At 53.4% G+C, this 26,828-nt stretch overlaps 1 protein-coding gene and 1 long non-coding RNA gene across 6 annotated transcripts in view; one reads left to right on the top strand and one right to left on the bottom strand.

Moving 5' to 3' along the window:
* The window catches only part of LOC119979348, a 162,324-nt gene extending 137,584 nt beyond the window's left edge, over nucleotides 1-24,740 (top strand). The window contains exon 2 of the long non-coding RNA XR_005463703.1: nucleotides 24,372-24,740. This is a non-coding gene — a long non-coding RNA (uncharacterized LOC119979348). The remainder of the gene's footprint in view (nucleotides 1-24,371) is intronic.
* camta1a (calmodulin binding transcription activator 1a) overlaps nucleotides 1-26,828 on the bottom strand; it is a 1,261,560-nt gene that overhangs the window by 210,250 nt on the left and 1,024,482 nt on the right. The gene's annotated exons all lie outside the window — the stretch shown is intronic.

Here is a 26,828-nt window from a genome sequence, read left to right as displayed (position 1 = left end):
TGCTCGGATCAGAGCAAAATGTTTCTGAAATTCAGCTTTCGGTTCAAAGTATGTGAATGGCAATCAGTGCTCAGAGCTTGACAGTGTCGCACAGATTATATCATTATTACTGACAGATGGGGCAGCACGGTGGCGAAGTGGTTAGCACAACAGTCTCACGGCGCCGAAGTCCCAGGTTCGATCCCGGCTCTGGGTCACTGTCTGTGTAGAGGGGCAGGATTCTCCCATCCCCCGCCGAATTCCCCGGCACCGGAGATTCGGCGGGAGCGGTAATCACGCCGCGCCGGTCGGCGGCCGCTCACAGCGCCCCCCCCCCCCCCCCTGGCGATTCTCCGACCCGCGATGGGCCGAAGTCCCGCCCGTTCTTTGCCAGTCCCGCTGGTGTAAATTAAACTAGGTCCCTTACCGGCGGGAGCTGGCGGCGCGGGCGGGCTCTGGGGTCCTGGGGGGGGGGGAGCGGGGCGATCTGGCCCCGGGGGGTAGGGGGGGTGCCCCCACGGTGGCCTGGCCCGCGATCGGGGCTCACCGATCTACGGGCGGGCCTGTGCCGTGGGGGCACTCCTTTCCTACGCGCCGGTCGTGTCAGCCTCCACGATGGCCGCGCGTAGGTGAACCCCCCCCCCCGCGCATGTGCGAGGATGACGTCAGCAGCCGCTGACACTCCCGCGCATGCGCGGACCCGCGCCAGCCGGCGGAGTCCCTTCAGCCCCGGCTGGCACGCCGCCAAAGGCCTTGCACGCCGGCCGGCAGGGCGCAAACCACCTAGCCCCTGAAGGTGTGGAGGATTCCGCACCTTTGGGACGGGCCGACGCCGGGGTGGTTTATGTCACTCCGTCCCGCCGGGACCCCCCGCCCCGCCGGGTACGGGAGAATCCTGCCCGAGTTTGCACATTCTGCCCGTGTTCGCGTGGGTTTTGCACCCACAACCCAAAGATGTGCAGGGTAGGTGGATTAGCCGCGCTAAATTGCCTCTTAATTGGAAAAAATGAATTGGGTACTCTAAATTAAAAAAAGAAATGATTACTGACAGATTGGGGATGCCTCTTTGAGCTGTTATTTGAGAAATCTTTCGACCAGCTCAGCCTGCAAACCAAGCAAGTGGACCCACTGATATCGGATGCCTGTAAAGCCTCAGGTCTGTTCTTAACCCATGGTTTTCAACACCTCTTGGGCTCTGCTGAGAGAAACTCCCTGTTGCTATGAGGCATCCTCACTCAGTGCCCCAGAATGTGTTGAATGCGCAGTTTGAATGTTTATTGCGCTGTGGGCGATGCTGCTAAGGCTGCAATTTGTTGTGCGCCCCTTGTTTGGTATTTTCCAGCTGGTTTGCTTTGCTCGGCATCGAGAAGGAAGATTCACATTTCTATAGCGACTTTCATGATCTCAAGACGCTCAAAGCACTTTACAGCCAATTAAGTTCTTTTGAAACACCCTCACTGTTGCGATGGAGGAAACAGGACAGTTCCCACAAACGGGAAAGAGATAATGATCTGATAAATCTTTTTTTTGTTTTGGTCACTTTGGTTGAGGGATAAATGTTGACCAGGTCATTCCTGTTCGTGCACAACAAGCTAGTGCTGTGGGATCGTTTACTCCAATCCAACAGGGCTGACAGGGGCCTGGTGTAACATCTCATCTGAAATGCAGCACTCCCTCAGGGCCGCATGGAGGGGACATCCCAGATTATGTGCTCAAAGAAGCTCAATTTCGAACCTTGCGAATGATACAAAACTTACCAGCATAACTAGTGATAGCTGGATAGTATCAGACTTCAGAGGGACATGGATGGACTGCTGAAATGACATTACAGTCTTAATTTAATGTGGATAGAATCGTAGAATTTAAAGTGCGGAAGGAGGCCATTCGGCCCATCGAGTCTGCACTGGCCCTTGGAAAGAGCACCCTACCCAAGCCCACACCTCCACCCTATTCCCCGTAACCCAGTAACCCCACCAAACCATTGTTCGGACACTAAGGGGCAATTTAGCACGGCCAATCCACCTAATCTGCCCAGCTTTGGACTGTGGGAGGAAACCGGAGCACCCGGAGGAAACCCACGCAGTCACCGGGAGAACATACAAACTCCACACAGACAGTCACCCGAGGCCGGAATTGAACCCGGGACCCTGGAGATGTGAGACAGCAGGGCTAACCACTGCGCCACCGTGTCGGATAAGTGTGAAGTGATGGATGAAATAACATGGAGAAGCAATATGATCGCCCTGATGTTACTGAGGGAGAGAAAGAGTAGAGAGCCCTGGAAATGGGGGGCACCAATCTTTAGGTCAGGTGGCAGTGCTTTGGAGAAAGTATGGGGGAGGTTTACCAGGGTCATACTGCGGGTTAGGGAGCTTGGAGCAAGACGATGGAGAAGTATCCTCTGTCAGGCAGGTCAATAACCATGTAATTGGCAAAATAACTAGAGGGGAAATTAGAGGGTTATTATGACACACTACCTGAAAGGGAAGAGAAATCAGATTCCAAGGGAACTTTCAAAAGGCAACTAGACATGTTGTCGAACAGGAGTAATCTGTATCTTTAGAGAGGGGAAAGCTGGTGCGTAGGACTAAATTGGTCGCCTATTTCAAAAAGGCCCAGCATAGATCTGATGGGCCAAGTGTCCCCATTTAGTGCAATAAGATTCTATGATTCCAAGTCTCTGGAGTGGAGTAAGGGTACAACCAACTGAGCTAAAGCTGAAAAGAGCAGAGTTATTCCCTGACACCTATCAACACCGTAATACTCGCACAAGAGTTAAAAACCTAGTGACTAATTGGACTATTGGTATTTGAATCAGCAACTGCTCACCTTGACAACATGAGCCTCGCTTTCTGCTGTGGTCTACCTTGTTAAACTCTTTTCAGAATGATGGTGGTTGTGACTGAGACAGACTCATCATCAGTGCTTTAATACTGTACCGCACTACAATCACCATTGTGCCCACACTAATGAGACACTCCATCTTTTTAGGGTGAGACAGTTCAATTCCACAAACGCAGTTCCCTGAGAATTCCAGGAAAGTTACAAATGATAGATCCACCTCCTTGGAACCAGCGGGCAAACGTTCAAGGTTTTACACCACTGAATTCTGAGCCTCTGGACGGCAATGAAACACTTGTATACCAACGTGCAGGGCTGTGCGGAGAGAGTGGGGGATTGAGAATAATTGGGGTGGCTCTTTCAAAGAGACAGGACAGGGATAATGGGCTGAGTGGCCTCCTCCAATGTGTTATTCTATGATTTCACAGTTTCCTATTACACGCTCAAAAAGCCACAACCAACCTCACCCATTGAAACGTTTTCGAAAAGCAATCGCTTGTTACACAGACAAGTGTGACAGTCAGTATCGGCCAACAACACCCTTACAATGAGAAGAATGGCCAGTTCATCCTCCTTTGGTGCTGTTTCAGGGAGGAATGTTGGTTGGGAGATTGGGAATACTGTGCGCTTTGACAAATTGCAGATGGCAAATCCCACCATAAAATCTCCAATATTAATTATAAAGGGAAGGTTTCTGGAGGCCAGCAACTTACAAAGTCGTTGGGCCGAGTGGCCTAATTCTGCTCCTATGTCTTATGGTCTTCAACTCACAACTCACTGGGAAGATTAAAGCCAGCTCTCGCTCGGTCAACCAACCACAGGATGAACAACGAGCCCCACAGAGAGCAGGGGGTCTGAGCCCCACAGGGAGCTGGGGAACTGAGCCCCACAGAGAGCAGGGGGTCTGAGCCCCACAGAGAGCAGGGGGTCTGAGCCCCACAGGGAGCTGGGGAACTGAGCCCCACAGAGAGCAGGGGGTCTGAGCCCCCCAGAGAGTAGGGGTACTGTGCCCCACAGGGAGCAGGGGCAGGGGTACTGAGCCCACAGGGAGCAGGGGCAGGGGGTCTGAGCCCCCCAGAGAGTAGGGGTACTGCGCCCCACAGAGAGCAGGGGTACTGAGCCCCACAGAGAGCAGGGGTACTGAGCCCCACAGGGAGCAGGGGTACTGAGCCCCACAGAGAGCAGGGGTACTGAGAACCACAGAGAGCTGGGGGTCTGAGCCCCACAGAGAGCAGGGGGTCTGAGCCCCACAGGGAGCTGGGGAACTGAGCCCCACAGAGAGCAGGGGGTCTGAGCCCCCCAGAGAGTAGGGGTACTGTGCCCCACAGGGAGCAGGGGCAGGGGTACTGAGCCCACAGGGAGCAGGGGCAGGGGGTCTGAGCCCCCCAGAGAGTAGGGGTACTGCGCCCCACAGAGAGCAGGGGTACTGAGCCCCACAGAGAGCAGGGGTACTGAGCCCCACAGGGAGCAGGGGTACTGAGCCCCACAGAGAGCAGGGGTACTGAGAACCACAGAGAGCTGGGGGTCTGAGCCCCACAGAGAGCAGGGGGTCTGAGCCCCACAGGGAGCTGGGGAACTGAGCCCCACAGAGAGCAGGGGGTCTGAGCCCCCCAGAGAGTAGGGGTACTGTGCCCCACAGGGAGCAGGGGCAGGGGGTCTGAGCCCCCCAGAGAGTAGGGGTACTGTGCCCCACAGGGAGCAGGGGCAGGGGTACTGAGCCCACAGGGAGCAGGGGCAGGGGGTCTGAGCCCCCCAGAGAGTAGGGGTACTGCGCCCCACAGAGAGCAGGGGTACTGAGCCCCACAGAGAGCAGGGGTACTGAGCCCCACAGAGAGCAGGGGTACTGAGCCCCACAGGGAGCAGGGGTACTGAGCCCCACAGAGAGCAGGGGTACTGAGCCCCACAGGGAGCAGGGGTACTGAGCCCCACAGGGAGCAGGGGCAGGGGTACTGCGCCCCACAGAGAGCAGGGGTACTGAGCCCCACAGAGAGCAGGGGTACTGAGCCCCACAGAGAGCAGGGGTACTGAGCCCCACAGGGAGCAGGGGTACTGAGCCCCACAGGGAGCAGGGGTACTGAGCTCCACAGAGAGCAGGGGGACTGAGTCCCACAGAGAGCAGGGGTACTGAGCCCCAAAGAGAGCAGGGGGTACTGAGCCCCACAGGGAGCAGGGGCAGGGGTACTGAGCTCCACAGAGAGCAGGGGGACTGAGTCCCACAGAGAGCAGGGGGACTGAGTCCCACAGAGAGCAGGGGCAGGTGTACTGAGCTCCACAGAGAGCAGGGGTACTGAGTCCCACAGAGAGCAGGGGTACTGAGCCCCACAGAGAGCAGGGGTACTGAGCCCCACAGGGAGCAGGGGCAGGGGTACTGAGCCCCACAGAGAGCAGGGGTACTGAGCCCCACAGAGAGCAGGGGTACTGAGCCCCACAGAGAGCAGGGGCAGGGGTACTGAGCCCCACAGAGAGCAGGGGTACTGAGCCCCACAGAGAGCAGGGGCAGGGGTACTGAGCCCCATAGAGAGCAGGGGTACTGAGCCCCACAGAGAGCAGGGGTACTGAGCCCCACAGAGAGCAGGGGTACTGAGCCCCACAGAGAGCAGGGGTACTGAGCCCCACAGAGAGCAGGAGCAGAGGTACTGAGCCCCACAGAGAGCAGGGGTACTGAGCCCCACAGAGAGTAGGGGCAGGTGTACTGAGCCCCACAGAGAGCAGGGGTACTGAGTCCCACAGAGAGCAGGGGCAGGTGTACTGAGCCCCACAGAGAGCAGGGGTACTGAGCCCCACAGAGAGCAGGGGTACTGAGTCCCACAGAGAGCAGGGGCAGGTGTACTGAGCCCCACAGAGAGCAGGGGTACTGAGTCCCACAGAGAGCAGGGGCAGGTGTACTGAGCCCCACAGAGAGCAGGGGTACTGAGCCCCACGGAGAGCAGGGGTACTGAGCCCCACAGAGAGCAGGGGTACTGAGCCCCACAGAGAGCAGGGGCAGGTGTACTGAGCCCCACAGAGAGCAGGGGCTGGGGTACTGAGTCTCACAGAGAGCAGGGGCAGGTGTACTGAGCCCCACAGGGAGCAGGGGTACTGAGTCCCACAGAGAGCAGGGGTACTGAGCCCCACAGAGAGCAGGGGTACTGAGCCCCACAGAGAGCAGGGGGTCTGAGCCCCCCAGAGAGCAGGGGTACTGAGCCCCACAGAGAGCAGGGGGTACTGAGTCCCACAGAGAGCAGGGGTACTGAGCCCCACGGAGAGCAGGGGTACTGAGCCCCACAGAGAGCAGGGGTACTGAGTCCCACAGAGAGCAGGGGTACTGAGCCCCACAGAGAGCAGGGGCAGGGGTACTGAGCCCCACCAAGAGCAGGGGTACTGAGCCCCACAGAGAGCAGGGGTACTGAGTCCCACAGGGAGCAGGAAGCCTGAGCCCCACAGAGAGCAGGGGGCAGGGGTACTGAGCCCCACAGAGAGCAGGGGTACTGAGCCCCACAGGGAGCAGGGGTCTGAGCCCCACAGAGAGCAGGGGGCAGGGGTACTGAGCCCCACAGGGAGCAGGGGGTCTGAGCCCCACAGAGAGCAGGGGTACTGAGCCCCACAGAGAGCAGGGAGCAGGGGTACTGAGCCCCACAGAGAGCAGGGGTACTGAGCCGCACAGGGAGCAGGGGTACTGAGCCCCACAGAGAGCAGGAGCAGGGGTACTGAGCCCCACAGAGAGCAGGGGTACTGAGCCGCACAGGGAGCAGGGGTACTGAGCCCCACAGAGAGCAGGAGCAGGGGTACTCAGCCCCACAGAGAGCAGGGGTACTGAGCCCCACAGAGAGCAGGAGCAGGGGTACTGAGCCCCACAGAGAGCAGGGGTACTGAGCCCCACAGAGAGCAGGGGTACTGAGCCCCACAGAGAGCAGGGGTACTGAGCCCCACAGAGAGCAGGGGTACTGAGCCCCACAGGGAGCAGGGGGTACTGAGCCCCACAGGGAGCAGGGGGACTGAGCCCCACAGAGAGCAGGGGCAGGGGTACTGAGCCCCACAGAGAGCAGGGGTACTGAGCCCCACAGGGAGCAGGGGTACTGAGCCCCACAGGGAGCAGGGGTACTGAGCCCCACAGAGAGCAGGGGTACTGAGCCCCACAGGGGGCAGGGGTACTGAGCCCCACAGAGAGCAGGGGGACTGAGTCCCACAGGGACAGGGGTCCTGAGCCCCACAGAGAGCAGGTGTACTGAGCCCCACAGGGAGCAGGGGTACTGAGCCCCACAGGGAGCAGGGGGCCTGAGCCCCACAGAGAGCAGGGGTACTGAGCCCACAGAGAGCAGGGGTACTGAGCCCACAGAGAGCAGGGGTACTGAGCCCCACAGAGAGCAGGGGTACTGAGCCCCACAGAGAGCAGGGGTACTGAGCCCCACAGGGAGCAGGGGTACTGAGCCCCACAGAGAGCAGGGGTACTGAGCCCCACAGGGAGCAGGGGGTCTGAGCCCCACAGGGAGCAGGAAGCCTGAGCCCCACAGAGAGCAGGGGTACTGAGCCCCACAGGGAGCAGGAAGCCTGAGCCCCACAGAGAGCAGGTGTACTGAGCCCCACAGAGAGCAGGGGTACTGAGCCCCACATAGAGCAGGGGGCAGGGGGACTGAGCCCCACAGACAGCAGGGGTACTGAGCCCCACAGAGAGCAGGGGTACTGAGCCCCACAGAGAGCTGGGGTACTGAGCCCCACAGGGAGCAGGGGGCAGGGGTACTGAGCCCCACAGAGAGCAGGGGTACTGAGCCCCACAGAGAGTAGGGGTACTGAGTCCCATAGAGAGCAGGGGTACTGAGCCCCACAGGGAGCAGGGGTACTGAGCCCCACAGAGAGCAGGGGATACTGAGCCCCACAGAGAGCAGGGGTACTGAGCCCCACAGAGAGCAGGGGGCCTGAGCCCCACAGGGAGCAGGGGTACTGAGCCCCACAGAGAGCAGGGGGACTGAGCCCCACAGGGAGCAAGGGTACTGAGCCCCACAGAGAGCAGGGGTACTGAGCCCCATAGGGAGCAGGGGGTCTGAGCCCCACAGGGAGCAGGGGGTCTGAGCCCCACAGAGAGCAGTCGTACTCAGCTCCACAGAGAGCAGGGGTACTGAGCCCCACAGAGAGCAGGGGTACTGAGCCCCACAGGGAGCAGGGGTACTGAGCCCCACAGAGAGCAGGGGTACTGAGCCCCACATAGAGCAGGGGGCAGGGGGACTGAGCCCCACAGACAGCAGGGGTACTGAGCCCCACAGAGAGCAGGGGTACTGAGCCCCACAGAGAGCTGGGGTACTGAGCCCCACAGGGAGCAGGGGGCAGGGGTACTGAGCCCCACAGAGAGCAGGGGTACTGAGCCCCACAGAGAGCAGGGGTACTGAGTCCCATAGAGAGCAGGGGTACTGAGCCCCACAGGGAGCAGGGGTACTGAGCCCCACAGAGAGCAGGGGTACTGAGCCCCACAGAGAGCAGGGGGTCTGAGCCCCACAGAGAGCAGGGGTACTGAGCCCCACAGAGAGCAGGGGGTCTGAGCCCCACAGAGAGCAGGGGCAGGGGGTCTGAGCCCCACAGGAAGCAGGGGTATTGAAGTACGAAGAAAACAGTTGGGAAGTGAATGTGTGGAAAACCGCACAGAAGGCCAATTCCACAGGCGAGGGACAATTAAAGTCTGTTAACATCACATGAACCTTCAGAAATATTTTTCTAAAAGATCCATAATTTATATTCTGCCTTAGTACGTGAGGTGGCAAGGTAATGGGCCTTCGTTTGTATTCCTATCCAACCATTTTAGGGCGATGGTACAGGATTGTGTGAATAGAAAATTCAGGAGGGAATAAACCTTTGGTTTCTATTTGCAAAACAAATAGATAAATCAATATTTCAATTTGGGTTGTGCAGGAAACAGTGGGAGCAGTAATTGCAAAGTGTATCTTTGTCCCAGTTTTACTGACCCACAGCCATTGATGTAGTTGCTTTACAGTGATAAAGGTCTACTGCCTTTCACAGATGGAACTGCATTTTCTTATCAATATAACGACACAAGAGTTTAATTAAAGTGGCAATACCGACTCTGGCTCTGTGGGTAGAATTACTGCCCAGCGTATTGGCACATTCAGACCAGAAACAAAAAGGCCTGAATTTTGTACGTACTGTGTGCGTGAAAGGCCAGTCTGGAAGAAGAGACAATACCCGCTTATGGCCGCGATCGCAACTGACCCGCAATTTGCTGACTCGCCAATTAAAGCCCAGCCATCATGAAAGATGCCTGGACATTGGTGCATTGCTGCCCGCGCTACCGAGTGTGGCAGCTGCCATGTCCAATGGGGTCCCGAAGGGGTGGTTTAAAAACTGCGCAGGCAGCTCCCTGAAGACTGCCAAGAGTTGTTGAGGAGCCTCGGGGCACTGTCTGCTTGCCTTGGGTGTATAGAAGGGTGAGGTGTGCCAATCTGATGGGCACCTCAAGCTACTCTCCTGGATGGTGGGGGTGAGGGGCGGGCGGTGTTCGAGGCTGGTATGGTCTTGTAGGTAGAGGATGGACGAAGGTAGAGGTGAGGTAGAGACTAGGAGGAGTTAGAGGCGGCACGGTAACACAGTGGTTAGCACTGTTGCTTCACAGCACCAAGGTCCCAGGTTCGATTCCCGCTTGGGTCACTGTCTATGCGGAGTCTGCAGGTTCTCCCCCTGTCTGTTTCCTCCAGGTGCTCTGGTTTCCTCCTACAAGTCCCGAAAGACGTGCTGTTCGGTGAATTGGACATTCTGAATTCTCCCTCTGTGTACCCGAACAGGCGCTGGAGTGTGGCGACTAGGGGATTTTCACAGTAACTTCATTGCAGTGTTAACATAAGCCTACTTGCGACGCGAATAAAGATAAAGATTATTATAATGAATGCACTTTTGTCCACACAGGACAAGAGCATCCATGATGCGTTAGAGTGTTCACGTACAGGTGGTGGGATGCCCAACATCCTGACCCTCTCCAGGTATGAAATGGGTGCCCTGGACATGGAATGTGAGTGAGAAGCAAGTTCCACAGGTCACGGAGAGTCCGGGGTCTTAGAGGATGGTAAGAGTCCAATGGACGGATGAGAGACTGGGGACCTGTGCAAGGAAGATGGGATCGTGGCATTCCCAATGAAAAGTTCAAACGCAGAGTACCCATTGCTTGTCCAATCTCAATGTCCCAGTGAGGCAGTTGTCCAATGTGACAAGCAACCATTGTGCATGCACAGTCACTTGTTAACAACTGACATATTCTTTTCCTCCCTCAGACAGACCACCTTCATGACCTGCCTTGGACTGCGAGGACCCTCCGTGACACAAGAGGAGGAGCGGCGGAACAATGCATCTGTGTCACATCCTCTCCCTGTAGCAAGCACCAATGCAGATACAGACACATTGGTGGGCAACAACACATCAGTTCAGCTGGTAGCACACAGTGGTGAGGGCACATCACACTCACATGAGGAGCTGGGGTGAGCAGGGTGCTGGATGCCAGAGGTCTACAGAGGGCCACGCTGAGTCCGAGGCAGATGATGAGCCTGTTGGATCGTTCATCAGGTGGCACATACTGGTTGTCCAGTGGGATGGATGAGTGCAGATCTGAAGGACATCCCCAGGGGTTTGCGTGCCGTGCTTTATACCATGGAAGAGTCCATGCGGAGCGTGAACATTGCTTTGACTCAGAGCTCTAAGCACACATTGAGAGAGTGGCGCCTCGAATGGAGAGGCAGCTCCGGGAACAGAGTTACAGGTTTCTGGGCCAGCACTCAGACCTGCAAGCCCACACACTGGCACTGACCTTAGCAGGTCACTGCCAGTGTGAGAGATGGATGAGGCACATCTGCAGGCTCCTCTCAAGGTCCTCCAGACTAAAGCAGCACCTCCTCTGCCCCTCTGCTACTGCCCATGGCATCAGATGAAGTTGCGTTGAATGGGGACCATCCAGCCATGGTGCTGGATGTTTCCCCCCCAGGTGGTGCCTGCACAGGTTCCTGCGGCCAGAAGATGTCTACCAAGGTTATCAGGGCCAAAAGGGCATCATTATCAGCAGGTTGCCTCCAATGCCACTGCCAGCGAAGGTGGTGGTGGGGGGTGCGGTGGGGGGAGGGGGGGGGGGGGGGCACTAGGTTGCAGCAATCGTAAGTGGAAGTTTAAGGCTCTGAAAATCCAAAAGGGTTGTCATGGATCATATAACCTTAGTTGTTCCGTATTCTATGTTCAAGTTCTATTAACATGGTCATCATTTGAAGATCATGCCATCTCCTGAATGTGCTTAATGTTTTTCATTGGTGTTGGGCATGGGTGTGGCTTGTGACAGACAGGAAGGTCAACAAACTTTATTTCACAGGTTGACATAAGGGTGACAGAATGGTCCCATCAGGAATGTTCATTAAAGTGGCCCCGCCCTTTTCCTCACTTTCAAACCATGCCTTGGAGGCCTAGCTAAACGGACAAAGAATCCAGGCTTTCCAAGGTCTCCCTGCCTCCCTGAACCTCCTCAGTTCTGCATCCACGTCCTCACCCTGGGCCTCCTCCAGCTCCTCATCAGACCCATCACGAGTCGTCCTCCACTTGCCTGTGGAGCTGCTTCACTTGTCTTCATTCTTCAGTGGGTCCAGGCTTGACAGGACATAACAACAATAAGGGAGATGTGATCTGGAGGATACTGCAGTATCTGCTCTCCCTGATCAACCCACGCAGCGGAAACTCATCCGGAAATCAATGAAGTTCAGGACCCATCTGAACAGAGCATCAGTCATCTGGCTTGAGGCAGCTGTGGGCAGCAGACTGGGGAACACCCACATAGATCTCCCTGAAAAGAACCTGAGGTATATCGGTTCAGGACCACTGTCATCTTGAGGGCCACAGACATAGGGGGCAGCAGGGTAGCATGGTGATTAGCATAAATGCTTCAAAGCTCCAGGGTCCCAGGTTCGATTCCCGGCTGGGTCACTGTCTGTGTGGATTCTGCACGTCCTCCCCCTGTTTGCGTGGGTTTCCTCCGGGTGCTCCGGTTTCCTCCCACAGTCCAAAGATGTGCGGGTTAGGTGGATTGGCCATGCTAAATTGCCCGTAGTGTCCTAATAAAAGTAAGGTTAAGGGGGGGGTTGTTGGGTTACGGGTATAGGGTGGATATGTGGGTTTGAGTAGGGTGATCATGGCTCGGCACAACATTGAGGGCCGAAGGGCCTGTTCTGTGCTGTACTGTTCTATGTTCTATGTTCTATAGGGTGGCCACCTACACATTTGAGGCGGTCTCTGGTATATGGAGGTCAGTGGCTCTCGAGACGTGGAGGCTCCTTCGACACTGGACCTCGGACACAATGAGGTGGCTCGACCACTGCCTGTAAGCCGTATTGTTGCCTGCAGATCCTTTGGCCTTGTATGTCCTGTTGGCCCTGCACCCCTCCCCCCCCCTCCCCCCGCCTCTCTTCCCAATGATTGCTCTCTGGGCACTGCCTGTGGACACCAGCACCCCCTTCCCTGCTGGCCTTCTCCGGCAGAGTAGGCATTCCCCATTTGTTGGAATACAGGTGTCACAGGATTATGTACTGAAGGGAGGAATTAGCAGAAAGTTTATAAGAAAAGCAAAGAGTCTTCCTGAAAACACAGGGGGCGCGATTCTCTGCTCCGCACGCCAGGTGGGAGAATCGCGGGAGGGCCGGGCGACTCATGACACGCCCCCCGCGATTCTCCCACCCCCGCTCGCATGAATCGGTGCCCACCGATCGTCGGGCCGGCATCTCCAAGCGACGCACTCTTTCCTCTCCGCCGCCCCGCAAGATCAAGCCACCACGTCTTGCGGGGCAGCGGAGGGGAAGACGGCAACCGCGCATGCGCGGGTTGGAGCCATCGTGACGTCAGCCGCGCATGCGCGGGTTGGAGCCGGCCAACCTGCGCATGCGCGGCTGACATCACTTAGGCGCCGCTGTTGCGTAATTCTCGGCGCGCTGCCTTGGCCCGGCGGCCGAGAGTTACGGAGCGCCGCTCCTAGCCCCCCGGGTGGGGGTGAGGAGCGGCCTCCGAGGCCGTCGTGAAACTCGGCTGAGTTCACGACGGCCTTCCCGATTCCGCGCGGGAGCGGAGAATTCTGCCCAGGAGATGAAGGGCAGCACGGTAGCATAGTGGTTAGCACAATGGCTTCACTACGCCAGGGTCCCAGGTTCGATTCCCGGCTGGGGTCACTGTCTGTGCGGAGTCTGCACGTTCTCCCCGTGTGTGCGTGGGTTTCCTCCGGGTGCTCCGGTTTCCTCCGGGTGCTCCGGTTTCCTCCCACAGTCCAAAGATGTGCAGGGGTAGGTGGATTGTCCAAAAAAGGTAAGGTAAGGTGGGGTTACGGGGATAGGGTGGAAGTGTGGGGATAGGGTGGAGGTGTGGACTTCCTCTTTCCAAGGGCCGGTGCAGACTCAATGGGCCGAATGGCCTCCTTCTGCACTGTAAATTCTATGGAGTGAACTATCAGTAAACCACCTACAACCAACTCTCACCTCAATGGCTCTGGTCAACATTTTATCCTGGATTGAGTTTGGATTAAAAACAGGAAGACTCTCTGCCCGTGTGGCCTGTACATCACTGCAACATCACATAGTCTTCGTTTCCTTTCCAATTATCTGCCTCCCATGTGTGCCTGGCGAACATAACATGGCGTGAGGATGTCGGACACTCGTTCAACGTCTTCTCACCCGAGTTCGAGTCAGCCCCACACACACACACACTCCGAGACCGTACAGTTCTGGCCTCAGTCTTTGTTGAACCAGGCAGCGATTAGAAAAGATTCTTACAGTTCGTTTCAGTAACCTTGGACTGTGAAAAAATAAAAATAAGACAATGTTCTCACTCCTGATCATTACCCAGTGATCCCTGCTGGAAAGTGCAGGGATGTTAAGTGACATTCACCACTCTGAAATGGGACAAAGGGAGGAACTGGGAGAAAATAAAGGGAAAATAAAATGGGATCAGGGGAAAGATACGGGGTGGAAGGAAGTATGGGAAAGAGGGAGAACATGGACAGAGGTGGAGGAAAGAATGTCTTTGAGGGATTTAGAGGGGGAAGGAAGATGTTGAAGGAGAGAAAATGGGAGGGGGGGGGAATGAAAAGTTGGCATCGCTGACCTCCTCCAGCCTGTTTCACTCATTCCTGAATTCTGTGTTTACACTGCCCACTTTTAATGCCTCCCACACACAATGACACAAAACCTTTTATTAAATGGCTCGTGCTTCACTAACTTAATTAATACCTAGTCGAACAATGAGATGCCCCCATCGCAGTCCCTGGTTAATAAATAAGCAGTTGTTAGGCATGGCTGGCAGACTTTATGCAGGCAGGGGGTCATTTCGAATGACATTTGCTGCCAATCCCTAGCACTCAGCCTTGACCTTCTGTCAGCGGAGACTGCAGACACACGAGGAGGCTGCTCACCCAGGCAAGGCAGAATGGCCCAGGGACTGGCGCAAGGGGTTCAAAGCAAACAGTAATCTCAGGACGTTCCGAGCAGGGTTTGGCAGAATTATCTTATATTCTGCTTTGGAGGGGAAATGCCATGGTATATTCCTGTATCTTTTTGTGAAAACAGCAAAAAATGGTATTTATTCAATTCCCCAGAACTGTCCTTTAATATGAATTAGAAGGGAGATCTCAGGGCCAAGGGCCAGGGAGTACTCGTTTTTCTCCCACGTGCATAAGGCCTATTCTAGGATTGATTTTTTTGTCCTGAGCAGGGGGCTGGTTTCGAGGGTGGAGGATGTTGAATACTCTGCCATTGCCATTTCGGATCATGCCCCGCACTGGGTGGACCTCGGGCTGGGGGAGGAGAGGGACCAGCGTCCGCTCTGGCGCCTGGAGGTGGGGCTACATGCAGACGAGGAGGTGGCCGGGAATGTCCGGGGGTGTATTAAGAGGTACCTTGAGGCCAACGATAACGGGGAGGTCCGAGTGGGGATGGTCTGGGAGGCATTGAAGGCGGTGATTAGAGGGGAGTTGATTTCCATCCAAACCCATAGGGAGAGGGGGGAGCAGAGGGAGAGGGAGAGATTGATAGGGGAGATGGTGCGGGTGGATAGGAGATATGCGGAGGCTCCGGAGGAGGGATTGCTGGGGGAGCGGCGTAGCCTTCAGGCCAGGTTCGATCTATTGACTACCAGAAAGGCGGAAGCTCAGTGGAGGAAAGCACAGGGGGCGGTGTATGAATATGGGGAGAAGGCGAGCAGGATGCTGGCACACCAGCTCCGAAAGCGAGACGCAGCCAGGGAGATTGGGGGAGTGACGGATAGAGCTGGGAAGGTGGTGCGGAGGGGGGTAGACGTTAATGGGGTCTTTAGGGACTTTATGGGGAACTGTACCGGTCTGAACCCCCGGCGGAGGGGGGGGGGGGGAGGGGGTGGGGGGGGGGGGGGGGGGGGGGGGATGGGGCGCTTCTTGGACAAGCTGCGATTTCCGAAGGTGGAGGAGGGGCAGGTGGAGGGACTGGGGGCGCCGATTTTGCTGGAGGAGCTGGTTAAAGGGATAGGGAGCATGCAGTTGGGGAAGGTGCCGGGGCCGGATGGGTTTCTGGACGAATTTTATAAAATGTATGCGGACCTGTTGGGCCCCCTGTTGGTCCGGACCTTTAACGAGGCAAGGGAGGGGGGGGCTTTGCCCCCAACTATGTCACGGGCGCTGATTTCCTTGATCCTTAAGCAGGCAAGGACCCTCTGCAGTGTGGGTCATATAGGCCGATCTCGCTGATAAATGTAGACGCCAAGCTGCTGGCAAAGATTTTAGCCACAAGAATAGAGGATTGTGTGCCGGGTGTCATTCACGAGGACCAGACGGGGTTTGTGAAGGGAAGGCAGTTGAATACCAACAGTTGAATACCAACATACGAAGGCTCCTCAACGTTATTATGATGCCGGCTGTGGAAGGGGAGGCGGAGATAGTGGTGGCATTAGATGCAGGGAAGGCCTTCGATAGGGTTGAGTGGGGGTATCTGTGGGAGGTGTTGGAAAGATTTGGGTTTGGCGGGGAGGGTGCAGTCCGTCAAGATGACGGTGCTCCCGAGGATTTTGTTCCTGTTCCAGTGCCTTCCAATCCTTATCCCGAAAGCCTTTTTTAGGAGAGTTAACAGGAGTATTACGGGATTTGTGTGGGTGCATGGGACTCGGAGGGTGAGAAGGGTGTTCTTGGAACGGGGCAGGGATAGGGGGGGGCTGGCGCTGCCCAACCTCTGTGGGTACTATTGGGCTGCCAAAGCAGCGATGGTGCGTAAGTGGGTAATGGACGAGGAAGGGGCAACATGGAGATGGCGTCCTGTGTGGGCACGAGCCTGGAGGCGCTGGTAATGGTGCTGTTGCCGCTCCCACCAACGAGGTATACCACGAGCCCGGTGGTGGCGGCTAGCCTCAAAATTTGGGGGCAATGGAGACGGCATAGGGGAGAGGTGGGGGGCTCGATGGAGGCCCCGATACGGGGGAACCATAGGTTTGTTCCGGGGAGCATTGATGGCGGATTTCTGGGCTGGCACAGGGTAGGTGTTAGGAGGTTGAGGGACCTGTTTGTGGAGGGGAGGTTCGCGAGCTTGGGGGAGTTGGAGGGGAAGTTTGGGCTCCCCCGGGAGCATGTTTAGGTACATCCAGGTGAGGGCGTTTGCCAGGCAGCAGGTGGAGGGGTTCCCCTTGCTGCCCCCACGAGGGGTGCGGGATAGGGTGCTTTCGGGGGTGTGGGTTGGAGGAGGGAGGATTTCGGACATATACTGGGTGATGCAGGAGGTAGACGAGGCCTCGGTGGAGGAACTAAAGGGTAAATGGGAAGAGGAGCTGGGTGAGGAGATTGAGGAGGGGACGTGGGCGGATGCCCTGGAGAGAGTGAATTCCTCCTCTTCATGTGCAAGGCTTAGCCTCATACAGTTCAAGGTGCTGCATAGGGCCCACATGACTGGGACAAGGATGAGTAGGTTTTTCGGGGGCGAAGACAGGTGTGCTAGGTGCTCGGTGCTCAGGGAGCCCAGCGAACCACGCCCATATGTTTTGGGTGTGCCCAGCGCTGGGGGAGTTTTGGAAGGGGGTAGCAAGGACGGTATCGAGGGTGGTAGGATCCAGGGTCAATCCAGGCTGGGCACTCGCAATATTTGGGGTTGCAGTGGAGCCGGGAGCGCAGGAGGCGAAAGAGGCCGGTGTCCTGGCCTTTGCGTCCCTAGTAGCCCGGCGGAGGATTCTTCTTCAGTGGAAGGATGCGAGGCCCCCAAGCGTGGAGGCCTGGATCAATGATATGGCGGGGTTCATCAAATTGGAGAAGGTCAAATTTGCCCTGAGGGGATGAGTACAAGGGTTCTTTAGGCGGTGGCAGCCTTTCCTGGACTTCCTGGCGGAACGGTAGGGAAATAGGCCGGCAGCAGCAGCAACCCGGGGGGGGGTGGGGGGGGGGGGGGGGGGGGGGGGGGGGGGGGGGGGGGGGGGGGGGGGGGGGGGGGGGGAGAGGAGAAGTGTGTACATGGGTTTGTTGGATGTGGCGGGTGTTATCGCTTTCCTTTCTGTTGTTTGCTTTTTTTTTGTTTTGTTTTTTTGTTTTCGAGTTAGTAGTTTTTTTTGTAGGGGGGTGGGTGTTGTTCCTGGGTTTTTTACAATGGTTATACTGTTAATATTGTTTTGTTGTTTATATTTTGTGAAAATCTTAATAAAATTTTTTTTTTTTTTAAAGGAAGGAAGATCTCAGGAATCCTCTGCACCTCCAAATTCCCTGCTGCCTCTTGTTACTTCAAGTACTGGGTGGCAATAACACAGTGTGATGTGTCCTACTGCACATGTTGGCCAATCAGTAAGTTAGACTGGCCATAAATCCTGGAACCTTCTAATAAGCTTCTAATTCAGTTAAATAGGAGCTGCAATTGGGTTCTATGTCCTCTGGCCAGTTCAGCTAACAGGTAATGGTTAAAAAACAAAAATAAAATATATTCTTCTACGAATGGGAATTAGTTTCTAAACATGGATCTGGGAGATAAACATTCAACATAAGAATCAGTGCCCAAGGTAGAAGAGCCAAACTCACCCGCTTCCCCGTCTCCTTCACCCACCCTGACTTACCCGTCCATTCCCTGACTCTCCTCCTCCATCCTTCAACTTTCCCTCCATCGCCTCACCTTCCTCTCTCACAACCCTCAACTTCCTCCCCCATGCCATCAACATCCTCCTTCATCTCCCAGAGCATCCTCACTTGCCAACTGAATTCAAGTTCCTTTATACACATTATCACTTCTAAACACAACAGGTGTTTTTGGAAGGAAGCAGAAGCATGGAGGGGGACCGACTGAATGGCCACTTGTTCGGTCTCTGCTGATTTAGAAATCCATACTCAAGTTCACATCAATACATTGGATCAGTGGCAAACTCAGCAAGGGTTCCTGCTTCCTGTTTGAAAATGCATGTGCAGGCACTGTATGAAGACCGGGGGCTGGATTCTCCAATAATGGGGCTATGACCCCAGGCCAGCGTACGAAGGCTGGCGTTTCACCCTGGACTTTCCTTCAGAAAATCCTGAGTGATTCTCCCATCTACAGTGGGCTGGCTGGGGCCTGGAATGGTTTTCGCAGCTCTGGCTGCGGGTACGGGGCCCAGCACCTCTGGCCGAGAGTGCGCGCATGCGCACGGTGGTGGCTTGCGGTGACCGCCCCGTGTGACATGGCGGACTCAGCCAGCAGACCTGGACCAGGAAAGAAGGTCCCAATGATCGGCCCCGCGCTGCTCCATATTACCCGCCCGATCGCCACCCCCGGCCGTCCATAAGGCCTCCCCCCCAGTACTTGATTCCCCCCCCCCCCCCACACACAACAGGATGGCTGCAGACTGAGTCCGCAGCTGCCACCCGAGGTTCCCGACGGCCGTTACGTGGTTAGAACCACCCCGTCGGGAACTCGGCAAGTTGCGCGCGGAGAATCGCGGGGGGCTCTGTCAATGGCCCACTATGCGCGCCGTGTAGATCGCGCGTGCGTTCCCGAGCGATTCTCCAGGGACCAGGGAATCGCTTCAACGGCGGCGGGTCCGATTGTCGTGCGAACGCCCATTCTCCGCCCCCACGCCGAACACAATTTTGGCACGGAGGCTCGGAGAATCCAGCCCAGAGTGTTTTTCTTGACTCAAGTGCCTCCCCCAAGGTCACATGGACAGCTGGCAGCTTACATCAGTCGAATAGCCACTTGGAAGAGCTTGGGCTAGTCCGAGACTGTTGGGGACGCCGCTGGAAACTCAATCCGGGCAAATATCTGGGCAGGAGGACAAGCTTTGGAAGGGGGAAGGTTGTGCGAGTGGAAAATTGGGAATCTCATCAGCAAGAACAAAAGTCTAGATAATCAATTCACGCCAAACGTTCTCACCCAAAACTGCAGACAATGGGAGGTTTTTTAAAGTATTTATTGTGTGAAAATTAAAACTCGGGAAATGAAGCCGAGCAGGCTCAAATTAATTTATTTTAATGAATTGTTTTATTAGCAAGGGAGATTTGAATGTTAGCTCTCAAAAAGGGATGCTTCAGACCCAGCTTTGATGATTCGGTTACCAGGGGCACAGATTGACTTCAGTCTGTGTGAAGCCTGGTTCTCCTGCAAGGTGGGACAGGTCACCGCAGCAGAATGCAACACTCCCACATTTCAGGCACTGGCCTGTGTCAGTACCAAACACTCGCAAGTCAGGCACAGCATGGATTACATTCTGAGTAAAGCTGCTCCACACTGCCCTAAGGGTGTATCTGGGAAGAGCACCCTCATTGCCCTACTGTAACCCATATGCCCCATGCTGAAGACAATTAAAGGAATAAATGGGGGAGACAGAAACCATTTCCTCCAGCGGAGGGGATGGATGGAGTCCATAACAAGAGGGCATAACCTTAAAATTAGAGCAAGGTGGTTCAGACGTAATGTTCGAAAGCAGTTCTTCACACAGTGGATAGTAGAAATCATTGAATCACAGAATCCCTATAGTGCAGAAGGAGGCCATTGGGCCCATCGAGTCAGCACTGACCCTCTAAAAGAGCACCCTAACCTAGGCCCAATCCCCCACCCAATCTTTGTAACCACACAGAGGGAAGAATTTAGCATATCCAATCCACCGAACCTGCACATCTTTGGGAGGAAACCGGAGCACCCAGAGGAAACCCATGCAGACACGGAAGAATGTGCAAACTCAACGCAGACAGTTGCCTGAGGTTGGAATCGAACACGGGTCTCTGGTGCTGTGTGGCAGCAGTGCTAACTACTGCGCCGGCCCCTGACGTATCTTGAACTCTCTCTCACAAAAAGCTGGTGGCAGTGGGGGGGTGGGGGGTGGTGAGGGGTGGGGTGGGGGGTGGGGGTTGGTTTCTGGAGGCATGGCAGTGGTGGAATGTTAGTTGTCAATTTAAAAACGATTAAGGGTATGGAAGCAACACAGGTAAATGGCTTTAAGATCCTGACCAACCAAGGTCTAATTGAAAGGCGTTGAACTACACAAATTGTTAAGGAGGCAGGATTGACCACTGCATCTCCGCTGACTGGGTGATTAAGGAACACGGCAGCTGGCCTGAACCTTGGCAGCTAAGGCAAGGCCCAAATCCGCTGGGTTCCCAACTCCTCAGCACATGTTGGAAATCACAAAGTGTTTCGATACAGTAAATAAATAAGAACGCTCCAGTGGCTGCAGGGTTGATAACCAGAGGGCACGGATTGAAGGTGATGGGCAGGAGACGACATGGGATAAAAATTTATTTCGACAATAAGCGGTGGAGTTTGGAATGCACTGCCTGAAAAGGTGGTGGAAGGTCATTCAAGAGTAGCTTTCAAAAGGGAATTGGAAAAATACTTGAAGGTGAGAAAATTGTTGGAATGTGAGGAAATGAGTGGGAACTAACTGGATTCCTCTTCGAAAGAGCCGGTGCAGATTCGATGGGCCAAATTGCCTCCTCATGTTCTGTACCATTCTATAATTTAATGATTCCATATTCATGGATGTAGACACGTTCAGACCCAGTTGTGATGAACCTGGAATAAAATGGTATTCCAGCACTCAGTGTTGGGGCTGTTGGATTGGATTTGGGTTTATTGTCACGTGTACCGAGGTACAGTGAAAAGTATTGTTTTGCGTACAGTCCAGACAGATCATTCCATACATGAAAAACATAGGACATACAATAAATACACAATGTAAATACATAGACACAGACATCGGGTGAAGCATACAGAGTGTGCTACTCAGTAGAGATGATGTGGAGAGAGATCAGTTCAGTCCATAAGAGGGAGATTCAGGAGCCTGGTAACAGTGGGGAAGAAGCTGTTTTTGTATCTGTTAGTGCGTGTTCTCAGACTTTTGTTTGTCCTACCCGATGGAAAAGTGGGAAGAGAGAATAACCTGGCAGAAGGGGTCTTTGATTATGCTGCCCGCTTTCCCAAGGCAGCGGGAGCTGCAGACAGGGTCAATGGATGGGAGGCGGGTTCGCGTGATGGACTTGGCCATGTTCACGACTCTCTGGGGCAGCACGGTAGTGCAGTGGGTTAGCCCTGCTGCCTCACGGCGCCAAGGTCCAAGGTTTGATCCTGGCTCTAGGTCACTGTCCGGGTGGAGTTTGCACATTCTCCCCTTGTTTGCGTGGGTATCACCCCCACAATCCAAAGATGCGCAGGGTAGGTGGATTGGCCACGGTAAATTGCCCCTTAATTGGAAAAAATTAATTGGGTACTCTAAATTTTTTTTTTAAAAGTTCACGACTCTCTGTACTTTCTTCTGGTCTTGGGCCAAACAGTTGCCATACCAGGCTGTGATGCAGCCAGATAGGATGCTTGCTATGGTGCATCTGTAGAAATTGGTAAGAGTCAATGTGGACATGCTGAAATTCCTCAGTTTCCTTATGTTGTTATGCAATGAGGAAGGACAATAGCATGCTGACTGGTGCTGTATGGTCCACCGTGCAGCTTTCAGCTGGCAAAGTTGATATCCATCTGTGCTGTTTGGACATTAATTGTGGCCCAGGTTTCACACGGAGAGGAACTGTGGAAATATCATAGAATTTACAGTGCAGAAGGAGGCCATTTGGCCCATCGAGTCTGCACCGGCCCTTACAAAGAGCACCCTACTGAAGCCCAAGTATCTACCCTATCCCTGTAACCCAGTAACCCCCACTTAACATTTTTCGGACACTAAGGGCAATTTAGCATGGCCAACCCATCTAACAAGCACATCTTTGGACTGTGGGAGGAAACCGGAGCACCCGGAGGAAACCCACGCAGACACGGGGAGAACGTGCAGACTCTGCACAGACAGTGATCCAGCCGGGAATCGAACCTGGGACCCTGGAGCTGTGAAGCAACTATGCTAACCACTATACTACCGTGCTGCCCTAAGGGACCATCTCATTCCTGTTACAGAATCCATCTGTTCTTCCTGCTGTTCCTTTACTCAGATGGGAAGATCAGGTTACTTAATTCACTGGTGTGGATTCTTCTCGACAGAAGATTTGGGTTTTGAACTCCATTCACTAACTCGAGTTACTCCTGGCATTTCGAAGAGTTACTCACAGTTACCGGTTCCCACCACAGGAATCAATCTGAGACTCTTAGATAAATGAAACTGCTTCGACAAAGTGGTCAAGAAATGTACCTTTCCAGCTTGATCACACAAGTCACACAAATATGGAACTGTTTGGCCTGATTTCCAAAATCTAGTTATTGGCTTCAATGCACATTTATACCACTATTTAAAAAAACATACAGGCTAAGGGACATTTCACACCAATATTAATTTGCTGTTGTGTTCCTGAGTTCTATCCAATTCAAAATAATTTCACCCCTCCGCCCTGTGAAGACTCACATAAGTGGCAAGTAATAACAGGATCATGAAATTCTTCCTCACAGTGGACTGAATTTTCCCAGCCCCCAGCAGATGGGTTTGGAGCAAAATTACAGAATTTCACCTTGGGCAGTTCCACTGCTGGAGACAACGCCTGGCTGGCACATAGCTAATTATTATTAATTAAATGTCCATCTGGAATCAAATTGGTGATGCCCCCAGGACCGTCCTGACAGTGGATGCCGCTGGTCTTCCTGTGCCCCCTTCATGCTGACCGTCAGCTGTGGTCACTTAATTTTACACTTTTCTAATACTCAGAGGGCACCTCCATTTTGAGGCAACCTTGTTGGCAGTACCCGCCTCTGTTCATGGGGCTACTGGCCAGGCATCGCTGCAGGCCCTCCTATTGGGCCTGCGGGCTCCCTAGTTCACACACCATCCTTAATTGGAGGGAGCTTCTTAGTAGGCCGTGTCTGGGAAGATTACAACCGATGACTCTCCAGGTTCCAAACTCAGAAGGAGCCCTTTTAACCACGGAAAAATTGAGCCTGGTCTCAAACACAGCTAATGTATATCTAATAACAGTCAGTATTAACTTCAACATACTTTGACTTCTCTAATGTCTGCCTTATCTCCCCCACATACCCCTCGTATCTCTGCCTTACATTCACCAGGGTTCACTGGAGACAAAACTCTTTCAATTGACGGGCAATTTAGCGTGGCCAATCCACCCATCCTGCACATCTTTGGGTTGTGGGGGTGAGACTCACGCAGATACGGGGAGAATGTGCAAACTCCATACGGAGAGTGACCCGTGACCGGGATCAAACCCTGGTCCTTGGCGCCGCGAGGCAGTAGTGCTAACCACTGCACCACCGTGCCGCCCCCCGTGGAGCCATAATTCTACCTCCCAATGGCCCAGTAACTCAATATGGTTGCAACAGAATGTCACAAATCTGTGAGTGACTGACACCAACTACCTCCAACTAAATTGATCTAGATCCAGGAGATGGCATGGGTTCCCCAGTTGGATACTGGAGGCGTGGCTGGTCTCTTATTGAGGTACGGACGGACTTTGTTACCTTTTATTGGTGTACCCCCAGTGCAGGGATTTGAAAGAGATTTTTTTAAGAGTACAGCCCGGTAAGTATGCTAAAAGCTCAGCACTCTCCAAGTGAAAGATATGGATGATCTGTGATCAATTGAGTATTCCTCAGCTTGTTGCTTGCAATGGGAATCATTTTTGGGTATCTGCTGCTCCCATACCATTCTGCAGATGATTCTGAGAAGTAACAGAAATCTGTCCGTCTTAATTTTAGTTATTTAAAATCTATCCTTTAAAATAAAACCTCCCAGGCTCCGCCTCACCTACCCATTGCTCCCTGATTTATTTCCCCCCTTCATCCACCCCTGTCATCCATGATGGCGTACATTTCAGGCTGTAGTTTGTTACTCCATTTCTCAATTTGAAAGAAGAGCTTATTTTAACAGCAAGAGTGGGTAGAAAGAAGAAAAACAACAGGGGTTTATGAAGGCGCACGATAGAGGCATAAATTGTAGTGAAAAATCGACCCAACAGATCCAAGAAGCTTCTGACGACTCATTCTGGGATTACTGCTCCCTGTCCTGGGATAAATGGGGGGGCTGACTCCTGACAGCCGAGGCTGGAGTCTATAAAATTAAGTTGAAATATGAACGTTTTTATGAAAAGTCTCAATAACTTGTACTCAGTTACTCTGGAGGTAAATCAAACTGTATCTTGTGCGTTTCCTGATTGTGTGATTTCTACATAGGAGCAGAAAGAAAACCGCATGGCTCCTCGCGTCTGCCTCATCAACCACTGCAACCACTCTACAAGGTGCTTCTTCTACAGCAGTTCTACAAGGATTGCAGCGGTACGCACACATGAACATCGCCACCCCCTGGTCACACACACCATCCTGCCTTGGAAATATATTGACCCTCCCTTCATTACCACTGTGTCAAGACGCTGGACACCCCACCTAACTGTGAAACGACCTTCACCAGATGGCCTGGAGCAGTTCAAGTAAAAGGCCACCACCAATTTCTCAAGGGTAATTAAGGAGGGTAAATAAATGATACTAGAAATACCCATATCTCACAACTGATTACCTTTAAATTAAAAGTCAATGTAATCATGACTGATCTGTATTTCAATTCCATTTGTCCGCCTTGGATCCATGAAGTAACATCCATGAAGTCCCTTATTTTTCAGTTATGAAGGGGCGGGGGGTGCGGTAGACATAGGATTGCTAGTTTTTAAAAAACATAGATTTAGTGTATCCAATTCTTTTTTTTCCAATTAAAGGGCAATTTAGTGTGGCCAATCCACCTACCCTTGGGATGTGGGGGTGAGACCCACGCAGACATGGGGAGAATGTGTAAACTCCACACGGACAGTGACCTGGGGTCGGGATCGAACCCGGGTCCTTGGCGCCGTGAGGCAGCAGTGCTAACCACTGGGCCACCGTGCTGTCCCTGGATAGCTGGTATTTTTGAAGGTTTCTATATGTGGCCTCCCTCTTTCAACTGTCCCATCCCCACACTCCCTCCTTTGGTTGCCTGGCAGGTCCATCTTCCACGTCCCCTTCCTTCCTGAACTAATCGGAAAACAAACACACCTTGCCCCAGGCCGCAGTGTGCTCAAACCCAACGCTCCCACTCAACCGGTGAACTCCACTGTTACAAATTCTGACCTAAACACAAAAAGAAAGACTGGCTATTTTTACACAGAAGCGGAACATTTGTTTTCCATACTATAATTTGTAAAGACCTATGAAACGAATGATACCAGGACGGAAAGGATAGAGCTTTCTGGAAAGATCGAACACGCTGGGGCTTTTCTGTCTGGAAAAGAGAAGTGAGAGGTGACCTGATAGGATTGTTCAAAGGTTTTGAAATTGGGTTTGACAGGGTAGATATAAATGGTCCCATTTGGCGTCAAGGCCAGAACGATGGGTCATAAATGAGATAGTAAAGCATGAATCAAATAGGGAATTCACAGGAAGCTTGTTTACCCACTGAGCGGTGACAATGCGGAACTCACGACCACATGGAGTGGTCGAAGCAAAGAGCATAAATGAAGCTAGTCAAATTCAGAAAGGGGAAGGGACAAGGAGGATATGCTGAGAGGGTGCGATGAACTGGGGGGGGAGGAAGATTGCGTGCAGCGTAAACAGCAGGACAAACCGGTTGGGCTAAATTGCCTGTTCCTGCGTTGTAAATTCTATGTAATTCTATGCAAATTTATTCCCAGATCACAACGGTATGTCTGAGTTGCTGACACATGGTATTTGCACTCCATCATAAAACTGTCGTAAAGACCATAAAAAAGAAACAAAGTCTAATTAAAAACGTTTAACACTGCAAACCTCTACTTGCTTTAACAGTGTGACCCACAGCTTAGCAGTGGACGGGGTATCAAAGATATATTCCAGAAACGTACCGCAGTCTTAAATGGTACAGTTAATGCGACTGATGCGATCTTGCAAAAAGAAATATTTGAGGCAAACCTCACGTTGACCGGGCCGTTGGTGGTGTTACTCCCTGTGACATGTCATTTACATGATCGGTATTATTACGCTACTGCGCCCCACGCATTGCTATCCCACACTTTGTGCACCAAAAGAATAAAAACAAGAGTCAGCACTGACAAATCCCTCTGAGCAGGGATTCAGGTATTAAACCAAAGCCAAGACTCCAAAAGACATTCCGGATCCCGAGAGGCAGGGTTTAAAAGTTGGCTCATTTGTTTTTCTGCCATATTGGACAAGCCCAGACACGATGCAGTGCTGTCTCCCTGCTGGGGTCCTCACTGACAATATCTGCCTTACGTGTGGGGTTGCTACCTCTGGTTGGGGTAATTCTGGTACGTGACCTACTGCTTCCACAAGCCCTGCCCAGAGCCTTTATCTTTATACTTCTCCAATGTTTTCCTAACTAATAAATAAAAGTCTTCAAAGAAAATGGAAAAATACATTTTTTAATGCGCTACGATTTTTCTCCCAGATTTCCGCTGGCAGCTCTGTCCAGGAGATTGATCATGAATTCCTGGAGATTCAAGGAAAGCCCTGGAGGTTTTGCTGTCCTAATTTCTGTTTTCCACCAGTGATTGCACTTTCAGAATGATTTCATTGAGTGTAAAGTGTTTTAGAACATCCTGAGGTCTTGACAGGTGCTGTATAAACGCAAGTCTTTTATTTCTTTAATCACGCCATCAAATCACTTTC

The sequence above is a fragment of the Scyliorhinus canicula genome, chromosome 16, assembly GCF_902713615.1.
Source record: "Scyliorhinus canicula chromosome 16, sScyCan1.1, whole genome shotgun sequence".
In the NCBI taxonomy this organism is placed as follows: Eukaryota; Metazoa; Chordata; class Chondrichthyes; order Carcharhiniformes; family Scyliorhinidae; genus Scyliorhinus; species Scyliorhinus canicula.
Note: the sequence above shows the minus strand (reverse complement) of the source record. Positions and strands in the feature narration are given on the sequence as shown.